At 35.2% G+C, this 22,396-nt stretch overlaps 1 long non-coding RNA gene across 6 annotated transcripts in view; it reads right to left on the bottom strand.

Moving 5' to 3' along the window:
* The window catches only part of LOC144301758 (uncharacterized), a 580,647-nt gene that overhangs the window by 96,172 nt on the left and 462,079 nt on the right, over positions 1–22,396 (bottom strand). Inside the window, exon 9 of one of the 6 annotated variants that reach the window (XR_013368546.1) lies at positions 21,009–21,713. The exons of the other annotated variants lie outside the window; for them this stretch is intronic. This is a non-coding gene — a long non-coding RNA (uncharacterized LOC144301758). Of the gene's footprint in view, positions 1–21,008; positions 21,714–22,396 lie in introns of those variants that run through there. 6 annotated transcript variants of the gene reach the window in all.

Genomic DNA, 22,396 nt, shown 5'->3' with positions numbered 1-22,396 from the left:
TTGTGAGATGGGGCTGAAAATTACAACTCTCTAATCATGCCTCGGTCCTTTTGGAGACCGGTCCTGATTCTGAAGTTACCCAAGGGACCACAGTTATCAGTCATATTATAAGCATACAAACACTTATCACTCAGGGGATTTCAAGACTTAGGAGATATGTGCCAGGAACCAAGGACAAAGGCCAAGTATATATTTTTAGTTATATTACATATTTTTAAACAAGTAGAACTCACCTCAGATACAAAAACTAACTCAAAATGGACTAAGGACCTAATTATTGGACCTAAAACTGTAAAATTCTTAGAAGAAAATCTAGGTGTAGATCTTGTGACCTTGGATTAGACAGTGGCTTCTTAAATATGACACCAAAAGGGCAAGCAACAAAAGAAGAAATATTGATAAGTTGGATATTAACAAAAGTAAAAATTTATGTGCTTCATATTCAAATGACACTATCAAGGAAGTGAGATGAAAACCCACAGAATAGCAGTAATTTTGCAATTCATATATCTGATAAAGGACTAGTATCTATAACACATAAAGAACTCTTAAAACCTAATAATCAGAACACAGGTATCCCAATTACAAGGGGAAAAGTATCTGAATAGGCATTTCTGCAAAGATACTCTAATTAGCAATTAGCACGTGAAGAGATGCTCAACACCATTAGCCATCAGGGAAATACAAATCAAAACCAAGGTGAGATATCTCTTCACACCCACGTCACACCCACCAAGATGACTATAATAAAATTATAACAAATGTTGGTGGGCATGTGAAGAAATTGGAACATTTATACATTGCTGGTGGGAAAAAATGTAGAAAAAAGTAAAATGATACAGTCTAACAGTTCCTCCAAAGGTTTAGCATATGCTACCATATGACCTAGCAAGTCCACTCCTCGGTATATACACCCAAGAGTAATGAAAATATATGCTCATACAAACATTTGTACATGAATGTTCATAGCAGCATTATTCATAATAGCTAAAATGTGTAAAGGACCCAAATATCCATCAACTGCTACATAAATGGTATATCTGTAGAATGGAATATTATTAGGCTAAAAGGAAATGAAATGTGGATACATGTTACATATGGATGAACCTTGAAAACATGTTAACTAAAAGAAACTCATTAAAGAGCACATATTTTGAGATTCCATTTATGTGGAATGTCTAGAAAAGACAAATAGAAAGAGAATGTAGATTGTTGGTTGCCTAGGGCTGGGACAGGGGAGGGTAGAAGTTGCTGGGAAATGGGGAGTGGCTATTAATGGGTACAGAGTTTCTCTGTGAGATGATGATAATGTTCTAAAATTGATTGTAATGATGATTGAACAACTCTATAAATATACTAAAAACCATTAAATTGGTGAATTGTATAGAAGGTATCTCAAATAAAGCTGTTTTAAAAAATAGCCACAAGAAAATAAAAAGTAAACACTAGGGAAAATTGTGTTTGCTCTGAATTCTCTTCCATTCTACTTTTTTTTTTAAAAAAAGACTTTATTTATTTGAGTGAGTGAGAGAACGCACATATGTTTGCACAAGCAGGAGAGACAGAGCGAGAACTAGACTCCCGCTGAGCAGGGAGTCTGACATGGGGCTCAATCCCAGGACCCCAGGATCATGACCTGAGTGAAAGGCAGACGCTTAGCTGACTGAGCTCCTCAGGTGCCTCTCCATTCTACTTTCTTATACTACAGTTAAGGGTGTTTTTCAACATAGCCCTATCATATCCTTTGTGGAGCATAATGCAAATATTAAGAGAGAACATTTTTAACTAATAGCTTGTAATGTGTTGACATAAAAATAAAACTTTTATTTATAATTATTTTACATTAAGATAAAAAGGAAAGAAGTCACATTTTATAGAAATTTAATATGCAAACTGACATGTGCATTCCTACTTCTCTGTGGGTACACTGAGGGTCTCAGGCACTGATTGATTAATGCCATTCAGGATATTTTGGAGGAAGAGAGGGGAGGTTCGGCAATCTAGTGGATTCACCTGCTTTTCTTTCCTTGTAATATATAGTGTAAAATATTTATGTGAAAATGTAGTTTAGATTATAGACTCTTAAAAGATAGGCTTATTGCCTTTTAAAAAACTGTCTTATCTGCAATCTTAGAAAGTAAGCTAGATAACAGAATTTTGTAACTGAGATTTTATTTGTTATTTATTTATTTATTTATTTATTTATTTATTTATTTATTTATGATTTTATTTATTTATTAGAGAGAGAGCACAAGCAAGGGGAACAGCAGAGGGAGATGGGGAAGCAGACTCCCCGCTGAGCAGGGAGCCACACACACAGGGCTGAATCCCAGGATCCTGGGATCACAACCTCAGCCGAAGGCAAGTGCTTAACCAACTGAGCCACCTCAGGCACTCCTGTAACTGAGTTTCAAAAAAAATCTTCCAAGTGGACAACTTAATGTGAGCTTATGAAATAAGAGTCACATCCAGTGGTGGCATGGGTGAAGGTGTGGATGGAAAGCTAGGGAAGTTGAGAGAATACTGGGAGAATGGGGGACACAGAAAAAGAAAATGATTGGAGACCCACACCACAGCAAGGATTCAACAAATGAGATTCAAGAATATTACATACAAATGTATTATTAAATGTAAATGTATTGAGGATATAAAAAAGAACACAAATGCTTTCTGTAGTCATGGAATACGTGGTTTGATATTGAGGTTTGGGGTTTCAAATAATTATGAAGTATGATAAAAATGAGTTTAATACCTATGATTAAATAATTATAATATCATATAATCTGACTAATGGAAAAGTGAATTCACTTTGCCTGGAGAAGTCAAGGTAGATTTGCTGTTGCTGGATGAGAAGACATTTTGTAGGCTGAAAGAAAAAGAGGAAATGGTAGTACAAGGGTTTACTCTGTGCAAAGGTATAGAAGAAGATATTGGTGGGTATTTTCAGTGTAGCCAGAGCTCAGTATATGATGGGGTAGCTAGAAATTCTGAGATGTTCCATATTCTCCGGATTAGAAAATACTTTGCATTTATCATGCATTGGAAATGACAACACAAATAATCTAGTTGAGTAAAGTGTCATATTCTCCAAACTCCTTGTAAATAAAACTGCTCTTTCACCTTAGCAACATATTACTTCCAGTGTTTTGCCCTTCGCATTGCCTGCTCTTTTACAGCTGAGTTCAATGAAACATTCCTGATTTTAGCTGATTTCTTCTAAAATATTTTCATTTGTAAGTTTCTAGGTATTAACTTGCATTCCAAATATTTCACAGCCATTTAATTTTACCACTTGACTTTAAAACTCATTTGACCTTAGCAGGAGATTGCCAGCTCTCAAAAAAATGTGTTCTTTTAAAGAACAATCCACTTCTAAGACATATAACCATAATCTGTTTGTCTGCAGTTGTTTTCCTCACAGATAAAGGGATTACTTCAGATAATTGCAATAATAGCTATTTAAGGTAAATAAATATTATTAGTATTAGAGGTTATCTTACAACCTAAAAATAAATGAGATGTATAGAGCAGTAGCAACAATGCACACACATGCACACACACACATTTCATTACTCTTAAGCTTTCCAAAGAAATTTATTAATTTACTTTGAAAAGTTTTTATTTTAGGTCAAATATTCTGATTATTTGTAGCTTGAGGAGGTCAAGTAAGTGTCACAAATCGTCATGATTATGAGCATCAATCTGTCTGGAAGCAGGGAATTTCTATATGCCTCTGGCACCAGAGAGGATTTTGTAAGAAATATGATGTCTGGATGTCATGACTTCTTACTCAACTTTCAAATAATTATAGTTCAAGTATGAGTTATGGAACCAATTCAGCCAGAAGGGTGAGAGATTCTCTGCCCTCACCAGTATGCTTGTCCTCCCAGCTGTCCTGGTGATTCCATCTGGCTTAGGTCAAGTTCATTAGACCATCTTCGGAGACATAGATTTGCTTGGCATTGAGAAATCTGCCAAGCTTGGATACCTGATTTCCCTCTCGTGTCATGATTTAACGTTAAGAATACATCTGTGCATCATAAAAAGTAGAGCAGATTTTTAAAATAAATATTTAATTACTAGGCCAATCTTTAGTCTCATTTGCATGGATACTTGAGAGTGAATATTTGGATTATTTTTAAAAATACTTTAGCCTATTAGTGGCTTTGCTATCTCATTTGAATGAACCTACATTACACTAAACTTCTGATAGAAGGGTTCAGAGAATATATTAAAGACTGTATTTACATTTCTGAGTTTAACTTAGAATATAATAAATTGATAGCCTATAAGTGAATAGAGTTTGAATAACCAAATATTATTTTGCAATAACTTTGCAAAATAACTTTGCCAGAACTAAAAAATCATACGGAGGTTTTATTTTAGTTTGTATATATAAAAGATAAAAAATAAAGAGATCTTTACCATACAGAAATACAAAATACCTAAATATACGTCATGGGAGATTTCTATGATGGAGTCAGAGATGAAAATATAACTGTTAGGAAAAACCAAAATATATTTAAATTACTTCGTGGCTAAAGATGAGTTTATTATCATAAGAGTATTCTCTCAAGATGATTGCTTAGCAGCCATATCTTCCCCTTTGGCTTTCATAGGAAGATCAAGAATGGAATATTTTATAATATTCTAATTTTTATTGAGTATAACATGCCAAAATTGTAATTATGGGGGAAAAACATAAAAACAACAACTTGGTATCAAATAAACAGAGTCTCTTTGAAAAGTGTGCCCAGGGTCTACGACTTCATCAGGGAAAAATAGAGATGGGATAGCATTTGAGGTAAAAGTGATATAACTTTTAATTACCTCTGCCTCCCCCAGAAGCTCCTTATTGGAAATCAATTCAAAAGAGAATATATAAAAATCAGTAAAACTACAACCCTTTAGAAATATTTTTAACACTACCTAATAAAATTTCTACATGTCCAGAAAACATTTTGTCTTACACAAAAATAACATAGTAAGCAAATGCCTAGTGAAATTTACCTAAGGCAATTTACCTGAGTTATTCATTCAGTGAGGGAAGAGGACAAAGCAGGGTTCCTCCTTACAGGAGGAATTAATTAAGATGACTTAAATGAAATCCTGTTGGGAGACTGAGGAGGTGACTGACATTCAAATAGGATTTTCCTCAAGAGCTGAAAGTATCACATTGTACCATACTATAAGTTGGAATATTTAGTACTTATCATCTGTAATTATTTTCATATTTGTATGTAGATAGTTAAATATTATCTATTTAAATACAGTGTCAATAGTTTAATTGCACTAAAGCGATGTCTTAGTTTTGTCAATTTCATAACTGTGTAACTAGAAAGAATTGCTCAGTTGGACCAATCTCTAAAATACTAGGGAAGCAGTTTAGTATCGGAGTGGAGTAGATAGAGTAGGTACTATATGGGTGGAGTGGGGTGGAGTGGATGTGGTACGGTAGAGCGGAATACAGGCATTTACTATAAATATGGGCAGAACCAACCGTAATATCTGTGAAGTCTGGGGCAAGAGTAGAAATGGGGGCACATACATACATTATGTCTAAATATTTGAAAAATTATATTTCTTTTTTAAAAAAGATTTAATTTATTTATTTGATAAGGGGAAAGAGAGCACAAGCAGGGGGAGTGGGAGAGGGAGAAGTAGGCTCCCTGCAGAGCAGAGAGCCCAGGACCCTGGGATCATGACCTGAGCTGAAGGCAGATGCTTAATCAACCAAGCCACTAGGTCCCCTGAAAAATTATATTTCATAGTTGACCAACTGTGAAGTACAATGTTTTATCACATACAACTAATAATAACAAACTTGAAGATGTATTTAAATCTATGGTTTTTGAGTGATTGAGTCAGCCAAATACCATAGATTGCTAAATTCAATTATTAATGCATATGGCTTAATATTCTGCTGATTGAGGGTATCTGGATAAGTTTAAAATAATACATAATTCATAAGTTTTTTTATATGTATTCCAAACATTTATTTATGCCTTTGTTTCAGCAAATCTTGAATTGTGATATTACCAAGATTTTCGCATAATTTATATTCTAATGATATCTAATGATGTAAAGAACTAAAATAATAACACTTAATTATATTCAGAGTTCACAATAGTTGAATTATCTTCATCAAGAAGTATACATTAAAGCAAATTTAAGAATTAAATTAACTTTAATTGCCTTTCATATGTACTTTACAAAGTTATTTTTCTCTAAAACATTTGATATTATCTACTAAAATTATGGGCAAATAGAAATTATACTGGATGAATATAATAATTTCAGGTCCAGATTTTATATACAGCTGAGTTTTTAAATTTAATTAAAAAATTAATTGAATCCTACTAAATTAGTTTCTAGAAATAAAACTATCTATAATTCTAACATTCAGTAGGAACCAGATGGCCATGTAGAGAATAACCTTACACACCACATAAAATTATTACAATCTTTCTTTATGAATACCCCCTCCATATTATGAATTAGAACACTCAGAAATGATATTTTACCAGATAAGAACTTGTTGTGGTCATGCTCTCTGAAAGACTTGGCAAATTTTTAAATCTTTTTCTCTTGGTTATGTGCTTCAGCAGATTACTTACCCCTCATACTCTTTTGTGTCAGCAGCCCAACAACCCTCAAGCATGGCTTTGGGTGAAGGACTCTGAAAAAAAGTGTGGACAAGTATTTTCCTGGGGCCTTAGAAGTATATGGTCAACAAAGCAGATGTTTTGACTTGTGGATGTATCAGAAATAGAAGCATCCATGTGTTCTTTCATAATTTTGTTTCTGGTATATCTCTGTGAGGTATGTCCCACTAAAGCATTGGACAAGGGCCTCTGTTGCCCAGATGGAAGGGTGGCATGGACTATAAGACCTAGAGTCAGATCGCTAGCATCTGAATTAGAATTTCACCATTTATTTGAGGGACACATCAAACTTTTCATAGGCACCTCCGCAGATTCTTTCTGCCATACCTTCTCCAGGGCCTTTGCCGGTCATTCCATCCATCATCCTGCTGCACCAATCTTTGCACAAGCTTCAAAATGGCTCCAGAGGGAAATAAATGAACTCTACCTTGAATCATTCGCTTGCACACCCCTGTGTCTCCTCTGGTGTACCCTTGTTGAGGAAAGGACATAAAATGCCAGGGGATCCTTTTGACAACTGTGCTTGCCCAGTCCAGAAATAAATGTGGCAAAAACATTTAGCCCACTGGACACATGAACCCATGGATAATTCTTCCCCTTTCCCCTCCTTCAATAGATAGACAGTCCTGAAATGCATTCATGATAAAGGCTCTCCAGAGATGGTCCTGAGAGAGCCAGAACAGTTGACACCAAGTGCTGATCATGCTACCTTATATTGACTCTCCCCTTTGTAGTCTCAGTCCTTTTCCCTAACTTTTGCTTCCTTGGTTTTACTGTCTAATCAAATTTTAGCACATAACCCTTTGCTTCAGGCTCTGTTTCCAGAGGAACACAGACTAAGAAAATGTATGATCTTAGGCACATAAACTTCTCTATGTCTAAATTTCCTAACATGGAAATGGATACAAGTAGTACTCATGTCTCAGAATAATTGCACTGACCAAATGTATTCATACATGAAAAACACCTAGAACATATCCTGACACATTGAAAGCAGAATCCAGGGCCAAATTTTACGTACCAACCACTTTTACATTGCCTTTTCTAGCTGCAGAATAGAATCTATTGTTCTTGGTTCCATGCCTATTTCTTCATTCATCTAGTGTTAAACATAAATCTTGGGCCAGACACTGTGCTAACTACCAGAGCTTTAGATAAAGAACGTAATCTTTGTCTTAAACAAGCCCATACCCTTGAGGAAGAGGCAGAAAAATTAAAAAAAAAAAAAAAAGCAGAGTAATGAATACTGACAGGACTATTCACAACACCATGGAAACAGGAAGCACTTACCTAAAATGAGAGGCTTGAAAACTCATTTTAGGTGAAACTATAGCTTAGCTAAATTTTGAAGGGCACTGGGATAAGTAAAGCACTGAGATCATTTTAGAGAGAAAGCAGTGAATGTGCAAGCATTCAGGAGACATGGAAAAGAAGAGTACATTCAGGTGTTGCTCTGCTAGAACTGCTGAGGCTGCTCTACATTTTTGTATGTAAAGCTCAAAGTGGAGAGAAAGAAAAAATATAACTAAGAAGTAGCAAGGGCAATATCATGAAGGATTGTAAATATTATCTTAAGAGGCTAGTTTTTATCCTGAAGGCATTCAAGAACCATAGAGGGAGTTCAGACAGAAAGGATAGAATTTTGGAAAAGAAATCACTCTGTGATGATGGAATGAACTGGAAATGGCAAGGCAAGAGGTTGATTTTGATAACTTAGACCAAAAAATGACCTGAACTCAGGCAGTGGCAAAGATGGGTGATGGTGGGGTAAGGGGATGGAGAGGGAGGACCTGATTCCAATTTTATTAAAGAGAAAAACAGATAAATAGGTAAACAAATGTGTGATAAAAGGATAGATATTACATACAGATAGGTATACATGGTAGCTAGTACAGATAGATAAGTACTTATGTCTGTAGAAATATAGAGAAAGACGTTTGATGACTTATGGAGCGGTAGATTGAGAGAGAATTCCACACCATTCTCAGATCTTGGCCCAGAAGTGGTGGAAGATGATACCAATAATCAATATATGGCCTAGCAGAGGAGGATTCTGTAGGCATGGGGATTGGAGAGGGTATGATGGGTTCAGTTTTGAACATGCTGGATTTGAGAGATCTGTGTGAAAATCAAGAGTAGAGACCCAGAGTTCTGGAGCAGAGAAGGTAGGCAGTTGCATTAAGTTTCTGGTGAGAGAAGGGGGAAAAAGACAGTGCTCACAAAATACTCTTAGGGGCTTTGGAGATTTGTTCTTTTGAAAATCTTCTTATAAACTATAATATATAACTAAGTATAAATACATGCTAGCTGTTTGGATCCTTTAACCTTATATATTAAGCTAAGAAAATTGGAACAAATTTTCTTGGTTTTCATTAATCTTTCCTAACATTCCACAGAGTCTGGAAAGGGAAACAACTTCAAAATGTCAATAGACAATTAGCTGAATTACTCAGAGCAAAAACAATAAGAGCAGTTGATGGTTTCCATGTATTGGGGGCATTTAAAAATATGTTAATGTTAAACATCATATATGACAAATATGGTAGGACTTAAAATAATTTGAGGTGGAAAATGTTGTGATCATAGATCATTCAGGAAAAGTCTCTTATGAAATAATATTGAAGCCGAAACCTGGAAGATAAAGAACCAGTCGTGCAGAGGCAAAGGAATGTCATGTAGAGAGAATTATGTTATACAGAATACTGAACTGAAAAATCTCTAAAAAAACACTATTTCATGGAAATTATTCCCTCCACAAGGAAATGCTCAGAGACCAAATTATTTCAGTAGCATGGCTTCAAGGAACTGAAGCCAAGGACTCAAAAATAAAATTCAGCTTCTTAATCATATTCAAGAATTGAATGCTTGGGCAAAAGACCAACTTAGAACTGAATCCCCAGACTTTGGTTAATTATGAAATGTCAGAGTTCCATAGACTATGGCATGGAAGTCACCCACAGACTTCATTAGACTAACTTGTGGTATCTATTAGGATACTGAAATGTCTCAACAGTGTGGGAAAACACAAATTAAATATATTTTAAGATGTACAATTTTATATCCCAGAGTATATGCCATGGATTTCATTTAATCTGTATCAAAACCAGAGGGCTATTATCAAATGAAAATAAAACTCGATGCCCTGTATAAATTCTGACTCTTACATATGCGGTATAAGAAATTAGAAAAATTGAGATAAATTTGTTACAGCCGCAAGTTCATGGCAGCCAAATGAACTCGCTGTTTGAAAATGTGAAGTTTCAGCACTGCCATTTTCTTTGGCAGGGACAGGATCGGTTCTAAAATAAATACCAGTAAACAGTCTTCCCCATTAATTACATGTGTAACCACCAGCTGTTGGTCTAAATTAAGGTCCATTTTCTTTTAGTTTTCTATGCCCCAATCCCACGATCCCTGAAATTACTGGAAATAATTGAGGAAAGATAACAGTAGTGAAAGACTCAAATATGAAACCCATCAGCATAACACCAGACCGCAGTACAGTGTGACCTATATTCTTCTAACACCTATTCCACGTGGAGCTCCAGGTTTACCTGGCAGCTATTACATTAAAATGCATATAATGTGGGTGTTTGTTGAATCGACTACCATGATAAAAAACATAGCAGCAATGTTCGCAATAGGCAAACTGTGGAAGGAGCCTTGGTGTCCATCGACAGATGAATGGATAGAGAAGATGTGGTCTGTATATACAATGGAATATTCCTCAGCCATTAGAAACGACAAATACCCACCATTTGCTTCAACGTGGATGGAGCTGGAGGGTATTATGCTGAGTGAAGTAAGTCAATTCGAGAAGGACAATCATTATATGGTTTCACTCATACGGGGAATACAAAAAAATAGTGAAAGGGAATAAAGGGGAAAAGAGAGAAAAATGAGTGGGAAATATCAGAGAGGGAGACAGAACATGAGAGACTCCTAACTCTAGGAAATGAACAAGGGGAAGTGGAAAGGGAGGTGGCTGGGGGAATGGGGTGACCGGGTGACGGGCACTGAGGGGGGCACATGACGAGATGAGGACTGTGTGTTATGCTATATGTTGGCAAATCGAACTCCAATAAAAAAATATACATTAAAAAAAAAGTACAATAGTAGCCCTCAAGAGCTTTTAATCTAATAAGCTTCATTTGAAATTCTTGGGGCCAATTCTTAATCAATTTAACAAAAGACAGTCTTGTCTCTTAATGGTTTATTAGTAATCAGGCATATTTAAAAGCAAAGTAAGTATATTTACTTCCATACTGGCCAGGTGGCCAAAACATTGAAATATCTGATTAAATTAATTAGGGAATCTGAAGTTTGGAGGCAGAGTAAAAATCCATTGTAAAGATGGGGGTGGGTAGTGAAACATTAATTAGTTTGTACCTTAGATTTTCCCAGTATAAGAGCCAGATGCAATATACATTACTACATATACTAGGAGAAAAAAACTTGATACTCAAATATCAACCTCCTCCCCTAGCTAAACTAGTTTCAGGTATTTATTTATTTATTTATTTATTTATTTATTTATTTATTTATGCTGAAAAATAACTTCTATGACCTAGAATGATTTTATTTATTTATTTATTTTTATTTTATTTTATTAAAGGATTTTATTTATTTATTCAGGAGAGACAGAGAGAGAGGCAGAGACGCGGCAGAGGGAGGAGAAACAGGCTCCATGCCGGGAGTCTGATGTGGGACTTCGTTCCAGGATTCCGGGATCATGCCCTTAGCCAAAGGCAGATGCTCAAATGCTGAGCCACCCAGGTGTCCTGACCTAAAATGATTTTAGATCAAATTCTCATTCTTACCAGTTTGCAATCATCTTTGGAATCCTCCTTGGTTAAGCCTTACCTGACAAATTCTTCCCAACAACATTCTCTCCTTTCCTCTTGCACTACTGCTTACGTATTTATGTGTGTGTGTGTGTGTGTGTAGCTTTAGCTAACACTTACATAATGCCTAATATACATCAGACACTCTGCTTTACATATCTTGACTTACATACATGTGAATCATATCGATTCATGTTTAACCTTCACTTAGATTATAAAAGGCAAATGCATTATTATTGTCCCCATTTTATAAATGAGGAAACTGAGAAATAGTTAAATCAGTCCAAAGATACCCAAATTGTAAGAGAATGATTAAAAATGGGTTTAAACACAAGGAAATGGCTCCCAAGTCCATGCACTTTGCCATTACACTCTACTGCTTCTTTCTAGCCCTTGTGTTTTATACAATACTGCAATATTATCTGTTACATCATGATTTCCTCTTCTACGAGGGGGTTCATAACAAAAGCTTCCATCTTTTTCATCTTTGTCTTCAGAGCCAGTTATGGTATCTGTTACCTTACAGATGCACAAAAGTATTCACTGAATAAATAAATTGTTTTACCTGGAAGTGGCATTCTTGTCAAAAGTACCTAGTTTTAAGGTTTCCAAAAAAAAGTGAAATTAGCCAATGTAATAAAACTATCAAGATAAAGTATTGATTCTTGAAACTTTTCAAAATGCTTATCATATACAATGGTGATTTGCTAATGGTCAACCTTCTATAAAAGTAATAAAATGCAGCAGAAAAAAGTCCATTTGCTATCTAAACACTATTTTCTAAACACTGTTTTCTATCAAATATTTGAAGAAAATTTTTTGAGTTATCGTTTCAATCTGGCACAAACTCTCATTCTTCTTTTTCTCTTAACTTCCCCATCAGTCTAAAGTCTGATGAAGAAAAGCCACTCTATTTCCAACGACTACAAGCCAGACTAGCTTTTTTTTTTTTTTTTTTCTTTCCTGCCATTATTTCCTGAGCTGGTTACAGCTGGTATTTTGTTGCTTTCGGCTGTGAAGTTATTTGCTTCCCAAACCAGTTGTTCCCACTTTCTTAACAGTGGGCTGTCTGCTTGGTTTTCTATTGTCATTTATGCCTTAAATATAACCTGTTTTGATAAACTGTGTATATTTTCAACCCTCAATTCTTTTCTTTTTAAAAAAAAAAGATTTATTTATATTCATTTTTTTAAAAAAGATGTATTTATTTGAGAGAGAGAGATAGCGAGAGCAGGAGGAGGAAAACTGTTTCAAGAAGGAAGTAATGATAAATCTTGTCAGATGCTACTAGGAGACCTAATAAGATGAGGACAGAAGATATCTTCTGGATTTAGCATTTTATAGATTGTAAATGACCTTGGCAAGAGTAGGGTAAAGGGCATTGTGGGGCCATTCTTGGGAATGAAGCTGGACTGGTGTGTAAATAGTTGTTGAGAAAGGAGAGACAACAAATGCAGATAACTCTTTTGAGAAGGTTTGCTTTGAACAGAGTTAGAGACAGATGGGAGTATAGTGGAGATCAGGGGCACTGAGAGTTCATTTTTAATTTTGGAGAGACTAGAATGTGTTTGTATGAGTGTGGCTATCATAAGATAGTTTTCTTAGTGACCTTCCATAAAGGTCAAACACATACCTTTCAGAAAATTATTGAAGCAAACAAAAATATTGGATTCTCCTTTTAAGGAATTTAGTATGCAGTTTTAAAATAAAATAAAACATTTCATTGTAGTTAGCTTGAGGATACCCAGTAGAACATTTAGGACATACTGGGGTAGACAAAAACACCATTGAGGAAGTGTCTTGACAAGCATCATAAACAGAAGAAATAGCCCAAAAGGAAATATCATTTGACACTTCCCCCCACCATAAACATACTCATGACCCATTCTATCAGCTATGGCCCTTCAAGTTGAGAGAAATTATCAACTCAGTGGTCTTGCAACTGCAAATGTCTCTTTTTAAATTCATCTTTCACTCTCTCATGGTCCATTGACCCAATTACATGCTAGCCATCCTCCAACTCTGTGTCCTGGTGATTTGCCTGGGCATCCTTGTATAAGAAACCAAATACTTCTGTACTTCAGAGGTGAACTTTCAGTGAAAATGTCCACAATCTTTACCATCCTCTCTCACTCTATGCTGGAGATGTTTTACAGCAATGGAATACAATTACCTTTGCGTAGTCAGCACAATCTTATTTACAAATACCTACACATAGATATTCTTGCTCCTGAATCATTTTCTCTTATACTAAGGATAACTGACTTCTCTACCAAACTTTCTTTGCATCCCCATTGTACTCATTATGATTTCTATCACAGACATACAGCAAAAGAAAGAAAACAAAGCTTTACATAAACTGTCTCTCATTCCAAAACTGTAATTTTATTCTTGGCAGAGACTACATGTTATTTATCCCTGTGTTCTCTGAACCTGTACACTCAAAACGTATTAGTTAATGAAATCAAAAGAATTAATGAAAATTAATTTGAGGCAGTTTTCAGTGTTTATAAAATATTCATTTTCTTATCATATGTAGTCATCCAGTATCTCCTTGTTTAATTCATCAAGTAGATTCAACTATTCATTTAACTCCTCCATAGGCTCTCACCAAATCTTTTATCACCTTTTTCTTTCTGAAAAAATGAACTAAGGATTTTTATTCTTATTCTATCACAATTATTTGCTTACTTTCTTTAATGTTTTTATGTTTAATGAACAGTGACATATTTAAAATATCTCGTCATCTATTACATTGCTATATTCTTTTGTGATGTAAAATATCTCTTCATCTATTACATTGCTATATTCTTTTGTGATGAAATGATCATAAATCTATTCAAATAGGGTCTGATGTGACTTTTGAATGAAGGAATTAATTAGGAGTATATGGAGGCCCCATAGCAGGGCCAGAGAGAAGATGCTATGAAAATATCTGACAAGTAGTAGAATAGCACTTGGAATTGATAGGCTGGCCTAGGGAAGAGAGAGCATTCATAATTATTTATGAAATTAAAGCCTTCATAAACCTAGAATAAAGGCATAGTAATGGGATTATTTGGGGAAAAAATTGCATTAGAGTCAAGATGGAAAGAACATGTAGAATTACTATATTGTAAATCTAATATAAATTGTGTAAACCACTTAACCAGGAAAGAAGGTTAATAAGGTTTTCTTTAGCCAACTGATAGTGATTTTCAAGATAAGAGTTGGCAGGCACATATCAAAATGAGAATACTCAATGATAGAACAGTTTGGAAGCAAAGAGATCTCCATAGAATGGTCTTCTATGATAAAGGTAACATTTTCCATGGCAGACATCAGGTTTGATACTTGCTCATAGGGAAAAAAAATTAGTTGGGCTTTTAATAGTAGAAGGAAACTTTAAAGAACCAATCACAAATTGTTGAAATTAAATTCCTTTCCCTAAGGGAAGGGAATGGAAATGTCAGCAAGCTTAGGAAAATTAACTTTGGGGAGCTAATTGTATCAAGTTTAAAAACTAGTACAGTGAATCTTTGGGTTTCTCTAAGAAAGTGGAGTTCAAGGAAATTGGCTATCAAAAAGAATATAGTTCTGCCCATTCAAAACAAATCATACCAGGATATCTGATTCCCAAGTGGAGAAACAAGCCAATATGACTAAACCCAGAACTTTGGATGAAGTTGAAGGGCAAATGAGAAGGTCACACATAGTTAAATTTAGAAAGAGCATTACAAAAGGGAATAGTAGAATCAGTGCAAATTAAATACTAATAATTTGATATAGAATATTTAAAGGGAATTCTCTTTTTTCAGAGAGGGATAAAAATCACAACTAAGATGATATACATATTTTCCTCATTTATGCATTTCATAGATATTTATTGAGCCCTACTGTATATAAGGTATTGTTTTAGGCACTGGGTATTCACCAGTGAACTGAACAAATAATATCCTTTCCTTCTGGACTTGCATTCTTAAAATATTCTAAGTAGATCACAAAAATTCATTAAAACACCTTCCAATATATTTTGTGATATTGTATTAATTCAATTCTCTATACCTTTACATTATTTTTTGTAATGATGATTCATGATAATGCAAATTGATAACCGTGGGGACAAAATACTTTATAAATTCTATTCACTCAAGTAAGAAGAAATAATACATTTTAGAATAATATTCAATAATAAAGGTTGAGATGCAAGCTATTGTTGTTATTATTCTTTATTCACTTAACTATATCATCATGATATAACAGACTCTACTTTTTGCCCTCATGATATCCTTGTTTTTTGTACTTTCCCAATTTTTTTTCCAGCTAACTACTACTTCACACCCAACACACATACAGCTAGGTATCTTGATGAGGTAAATCCCACTCTCCCTCTAGGAAGAGAATGATGGTCCAAGAGGGAGTCCCATTCCTTTTGTCAATGATTGGCTCAGGAATGGACATGTGACCCTACTTAGGTTTATGAGGCATTTACTCACCAACGCCCTCAATTATTCTTCAATATTTAAGTGAAACTATTGACAACGACATACTTGTCATCATTTTAAAAGAAACAAATACATGAAAGGGAAGATAAATCTTCCTTTAATTTTGTCCCTGAAAATAAAGCAGGGCATATTTTAAAATCTTGCTTGAATGGGTCTGTTGATGTTTCTTTTTTCTCATCTATCAGTTAAATTAAAAAAAAAAAAGTATGAGATGGTCATGATTGCTCAGTGGAACTGTTTTCCTAGGTGATTTACAATTGATTTATGTTCCATTTGACAATCCTTTCCTAACTGATTTTACTCACACTTCTCAAATAGTTCCCAGGAGACCTATGACCCAAACCCTGGCCTCTCTTAAGTTTCAGATTTACACCCTCAACCATTTCTCTGAATGTAAAAAGCATGTCTTGCTCATACAGCAAACCTAAAATGTCTCAAACTGAGTTTATTGACTTCTTTTCCTCCATCAGCCTGTCCTCCTTTGTTTTTCCACTGTGGTTGATACAGCATCACTGTCCTCTAGATTAATCAAGCAGAAAACTCTCCTTCAATTTCCTCTGTCTCATTTATTCCTGAAAACAGATTGACCATTATGACCTGTTATTTCTAAATCTAATTCTTCTCTCAAATTAATCCACCCAGTTCCCTCTTTATAACTAATGTGTTATTTTAGGAGCTTATTCACTTTCCTGGATTTCATTTCACAGTGGTGATCTAGCTGGTCTCTAGACCAGCTCTCCCTCCTCTCTCTTCCTCATGGTACCATCAAGTTATTTTCTTACCAGGTGTGTGTGTGTGTGTGTGTGTGTGTGTTCACGCACGCATGGACACACCTGTGTCTGTGTATATAACTACCAAAATCTTGGCAGAACATCAAGGTTTCCAAGATGTGACCCTTACAACTTTTTCCAGTCTTGTCTTCTGTTTTATTCTCCTTCACAAGCCCTTATATTACAGTCAACCCAGGACATTCATCATTTCCAGAACATGGTTTCTTCTTTTCCTTGGTTCACAGTGTTCTCTGGATGCCATTTCCTTAAATCTCTCTACCTGTTGAAATACTATATTCATCCCTAAAATCCCAAAGCAAGCTTTTCCCACACTTAGAAATTTTGTTTTATATTTCTGAGGACAATCATTCTCTTCCTCCAGGTTTTACCGCCAGGTTTTCTTTGGGTCCTCTCAGGCACTTACCTGCTTTCTCTGCAACTCATATGCATATGAATCATTAATGTATTGTTAGTAGATAAAAAGCCAGCTTGTTTCCAGAAATATCATGTTCAAGAGCCAGATAATAATACTTGTTCCGTTATACTACATTAATATAATAATATTTTAATCCCATTTTTTCAATACATTTTATTAAGTTTACCAATAAATTAAAAAGGGAATGGAAACTAAAAAAAAAAAAAACACATTTATTAAAAAGGTAGAAAACACAAGAGAAAGACAATTTTAAAGAGCCAGAGATTTAACAGGACCCATTGCACTCCCCCTTTCAGGTCTGTAAACTGAGTAGGCTACTAGAAAATCTTTTTTACAAAATATGTGCCTTCCCTTCTCACTGCCCTTGTATAGGCCCATATCTAAGAGTTTAGTAGACTTCTTTATGTTCAGCTCTTTCTGGTCTCAGAACCAAGATTCTCTTTTTGATAGCTGTGACCCTCTGAATATTTTGTATAACTTAAAAGAAGACATAGAAAGACTTGACTCAAGGAACTTGAGATAAATATTTATTAATTTCAGATACTATACTATACTTACATACTATAAGTCTTACATACTATAAGACTTATTATGTAGCTACTTGTTTGTGCATTTATTTCCTCTTCTTCTACCCCTACAAAAGTGAAATCTCCATGAATGGAAAGACTTTATCTAGCTATTGAGTACAGTATTCCCAGTACCTAAGACCATGCTGGTTCCATGGTAAATTTCATGGGTATGTGTTGACTCAATCAATGAATAAATAAATTAAAATATACCAGTCTAAGTATGAAAGATGGAAGACTTGCTCTATGCTTACTTTCCTTCCTGCTGTTTTGGGTCAGATTAGGGTGGAGGTTCTTAGCCCTTGGGAGCTTATAGACAGATTTCAGTGAATTCATGAACTTGGATGGGAACAAATTGTATCTTTTAGTTAGCTTCTAACTGAAAGTTAGTATTTCTTTTCACTTATGATAACCCCATGAGTACTAATACTTGTGATTCAGTTGCCAGTCAAAATCACATATATTTTATATCTTCTCATTTCTACTGCTCATATATTTTGAAATATCATTTACCTTCATCACTACTTCAAAACCAACATGGTTATTAGAACTGTCGTGCTAGATCTAGTTAATATTAATTAAAAAGCACATATATTTACCGTGTCATAAATTCATTTTATACACATATTAATAAATTACATCAATTTAATTGCTTGCCTTTATAGTCTCATATCTTCTAAGTATTTAAAAATGTTATATTTAGGCTTTACCTGAGTACAAGGTGGTCCATGGCACAAATACACAAAATGAAGGACCCTACATCTGAATTGACAGGGTCACAAGGTATAAGGAGTGTGGGTCCTTGAGTTACCACAAGAGGAGAGCTGCCAGCTAAAATATAGCCCCTTCTTTCAACTATTAAAGGTCTGGGAAAATAATTTCTATTTTCTTTGATCCTTTATCTTGGGGAATATTTCTTAATGCAGACTATCCTACCAAACTGAATAGTATCAGTACTATGATATTTTCTTCAGTCTTTAATCCCTATCTCATAAAACACTATAAACAAGAATAAATCATGAAATAGGAAACATGTTCCAAAGAATTATATGGACTGAATAGAAAAAAAAAAAGAAATATATCATCTAAATATTTTAGCTCTTCAAGGCTATTTGGCTCAGGATTGATTTCTTATAACTCCATTGGTATAAGTTGTCTTATTATTAATGAGAGCTTCCATCATATCAAGTCTCTGAAAACTTTGCTTGCTAATTCTCCTTGATAGTTAAAATGAAGTCTATTTTTGTTATAAAAGAAAAAATAATTCTCTCCACTACATAACTGAAACAGCTCTGCCACACGGTAGCATATATCCAAATGTCAGCATTAGTATTTTTTGCTGATATTAAAACTGCAAAAATAATTGGGTAATGTCCATAATATCAAAATTATATATCCTCTCAAAACTCTTTCTTCTGTACCAAGTCAGCTAAAGCATTTTTAGTACTCATGTCATACTGAATGTTTTAAACTGGCCACAGTTTCCAGAAAACCAGATGTGATTCATTTTGGACAAGATGTAAACATATAAATTTCATGTGAGTTTAGAGGCCACTAAAGTCATGGAAGAAGCATCTTATGACTTATAAACATAACCCATTCTGGGCACGTGACCAGTTAAGGTGATAAGGGCAAGTGAAATATCTGAGAGTACTTATGGTGAACTATTCTTGACTAAACTGTAAACTAAATTCATGATTATTTCAGATTGTTGTAAAATTGCTTTTTTAAATTTAGAACAGCAAAACTTTATTTATTATTATACTCTCTCTTACTGTAGCCTCTTCTGTAGGCGTCGCCCTATGTGTTTGCACAAAGTCCAAATATCAATCACATTCCAGGCATTTCTTTCAGCTTTGTGTGTTGTTCTTCTCTCTCCACCCATCTGCCAAGCCTGCTTTACCGTACAAGAGTTAGACTTTTACAATTTAAAAATTATAAGACTCTTTAGAAGCTAGGTCCTTAATAATTTTAATATCCAAACAGGTTTGTGTTGGAGGTATGTGAAACTATTTGAAATTAAATGTATTGTGTATGTGTGTATTGTGTATGTGTGTACTTTCTTTAAAGGAATGATGTTATAACTCAGCAATTTATTTTATTTTATTTTTTTTAATTTATTTTTTATTGGTGTTCAATTTACCAACATACAGAATAACCCCCAGTGCCCGTCACCCATTCACTCCCACCCCCCGCCCTCCTCCCCTTCTACCACCCCTAGTTCGTTTCCCAGAGTTAGCAGTCTTTACGTTCTGTCTCCCTTTCTGATATTTCCCACACATTTCTTCTCCCTTCCCTTATATTCCCTTTCACTATTATTTATATTCCCCACATGAATGAGAACATATAATGTTTGTCCTTCTCCGACTGACTTACTTCACTCAGCATAATACCCTCCAGTTCCATCCACGTTGAAGCAAATGGTGGGTATTTGTCATTTCTAATAGCTGAGTAATATTCCATTGTATACATAAACCACATCTTCTTTATCCATTCATCTTTCGATGGACACCGAGGCTCCTTCCACAGTTTGGCTATTGTGGCCATTGCTGCTATAAACATCGGGGCGCAGGTGTCCCGGCGTTTCATTGCATCTGTATCTTTGGAGTAAATCCCCAACAGTGCAATTGCTGGGTCGTAGGGCAGGTCTATTTTTAACTCTTTGAGGAACCTCCACACAGTTTCCAGAGTGGCTGCACCAGTTAACATTCCCACCAACAGTGTAAGAGGGTTCCCTTTTCTCCACATCCTCTCCAACATTTGTGGTTTCCTGCCTTGTTAATGTTCCCCATTCTCACTGGCGTGAAGTGGTATCTCATTGTGGTTTTGATTAGTATTTCCCTGATGGCAAGTGATGCAGAGCATTTTCCCATGTGCATGTTGTCCATGTCTATGTCTTCCTCTGTGAGATTTCTCTTCATGTCTTTTGCCCATTTCATGATTGGATTGTTTGTTTCTTTGGTGTTGAGTTTAATAAGCTCTTTATAGATGTTGGAAACTAGCCCTTTATCTGATACGTCATTTGCAAATATCTGCTCCCATTCTGTAGGTTGTCTTTGAGTTTTGTTGACTGTATCCTTTGCTGTGCAAAAGCTTCTTATCTTGATGAAGTCCCAATAGTTCATTTTTGCTTTTGTTTCTTTTGCCTTCGTGGATGTATCTTGCAAGAAGTTACTGTGGCCGAGTTCAAAAAGGGTGTTGCCTGTGTTCTTCTCTAGGATTTTGATGGAATCTTGTCTCACATTTAGATCTTTCATCCATTTTGAGTTTATCTTTGTGTATGGTACAAGAGAGTGGTCTAGTTTCATTCTTCTGCATGTGGATGTCCAATTTTCCCAGCACCATTTATTGAAGAGACTGTCTTTCTTCCAGTGGATAGTCTTTCCTCCTTTATCGAATATTAGTTGACCATAAAGTTCAGGGTCCACTCCTGGGTTCTCTATTCTGTTCCACTGATCTATGTGTCTGTTTTTGTGCCAGTACCACACTGTCTTGATGACCACAGCTTTGTAGTACAACCTGAAAACTGGCATTGTGATGCCCCCAGATATGGTTTTCTTTTTTAAAATTCCCCTGGCTATTCGGGGTCTTTTCTGATTCCACACAAATCTTAAAATAATTTGTTCTAACTCTCTGAAGAAAGTCCATGGTATTTTGATAGGGATTGCATTAAATGTGTATATTACCCTGGGTAACATTGACATTTCACAATATTAATTCTGCCAATCCATGAGCATGGAATATTTTTCCATCTCTTTGTGTCTTCCTCAATTTCTTTCAGAAGTGTTCTATAGTTTTGAGGGTATAGATCCTTTACATCTTTGGTTAGGTTTATTCCTAGATATCTTATGCTTTTGGGTGCAATTGTAAATGGGATTGAGTCCTTAATTTCTCTTTCTTCAGTCTCATTGTTAGTGTATAGCAATGAGAAAAAACAGCAGATAGATCCTACACCCAGGAGAAGACGAGAGTTAATAAAGATTGAGCAGAACTCAACGAAATCGAGACCAGAAAAACTGTGGAACAGATCAACAGAACCAGGAGTTGGTTCTTTGAAAGAATTAATGATAGATAAACCATTAGCCAGCCTTATTAAAAAGAAGAGAGAGAAGACTCAAATTAATAAAATCATGAATGAGAAAGGAGAGATCACTACCAATACCAAGGAAATACAAACGATTTTAAAAACATATTATGAACAGCTATACGCCAATAAATTAGGCAATCTAGAAGAAATGGACGCATTCCCGGAAAGCCACAAACTACCGAAACTGGAACAGGAAGAAATAGAAAACCTGAACAGGCCAATAACCAGGGAGGAAATTGAAGCAGTCATCAAAAACCTCCCAAGACACAAGAGTCCAGGGCCAGATGGCTTCCCAGGGGAATTCTATCAAACGTTTAAAGAAGAAACCATACCTATTCTCCTAAAGCTGTTTGGAAAGATAGAAAGAGATGGAGTACTTCCAAATTCGTTCTATGAGGCCAGCATCACCTTAATTCCAAAACCAGACAAAGACCCCACCAAAAAGGAGAATTACAGACCAATATCCCTGATGAACATGGATGCAAAAATTCTCAGCAAGATACTGGCCAATAGGATCCAACAGTACATTAAGAAAATTATTCAC

The sequence above is a fragment of the Canis aureus genome, chromosome 30 (genome assembly GCF_053574225.1).
Source record: "Canis aureus isolate CA01 chromosome 30, VMU_Caureus_v.1.0, whole genome shotgun sequence".
Lineage (NCBI taxonomy): Eukaryota > Metazoa > Chordata > Mammalia > Carnivora > Canidae > Canis > Canis aureus.
This window is presented reverse-complemented; position numbering and strand designations above follow the sequence as displayed.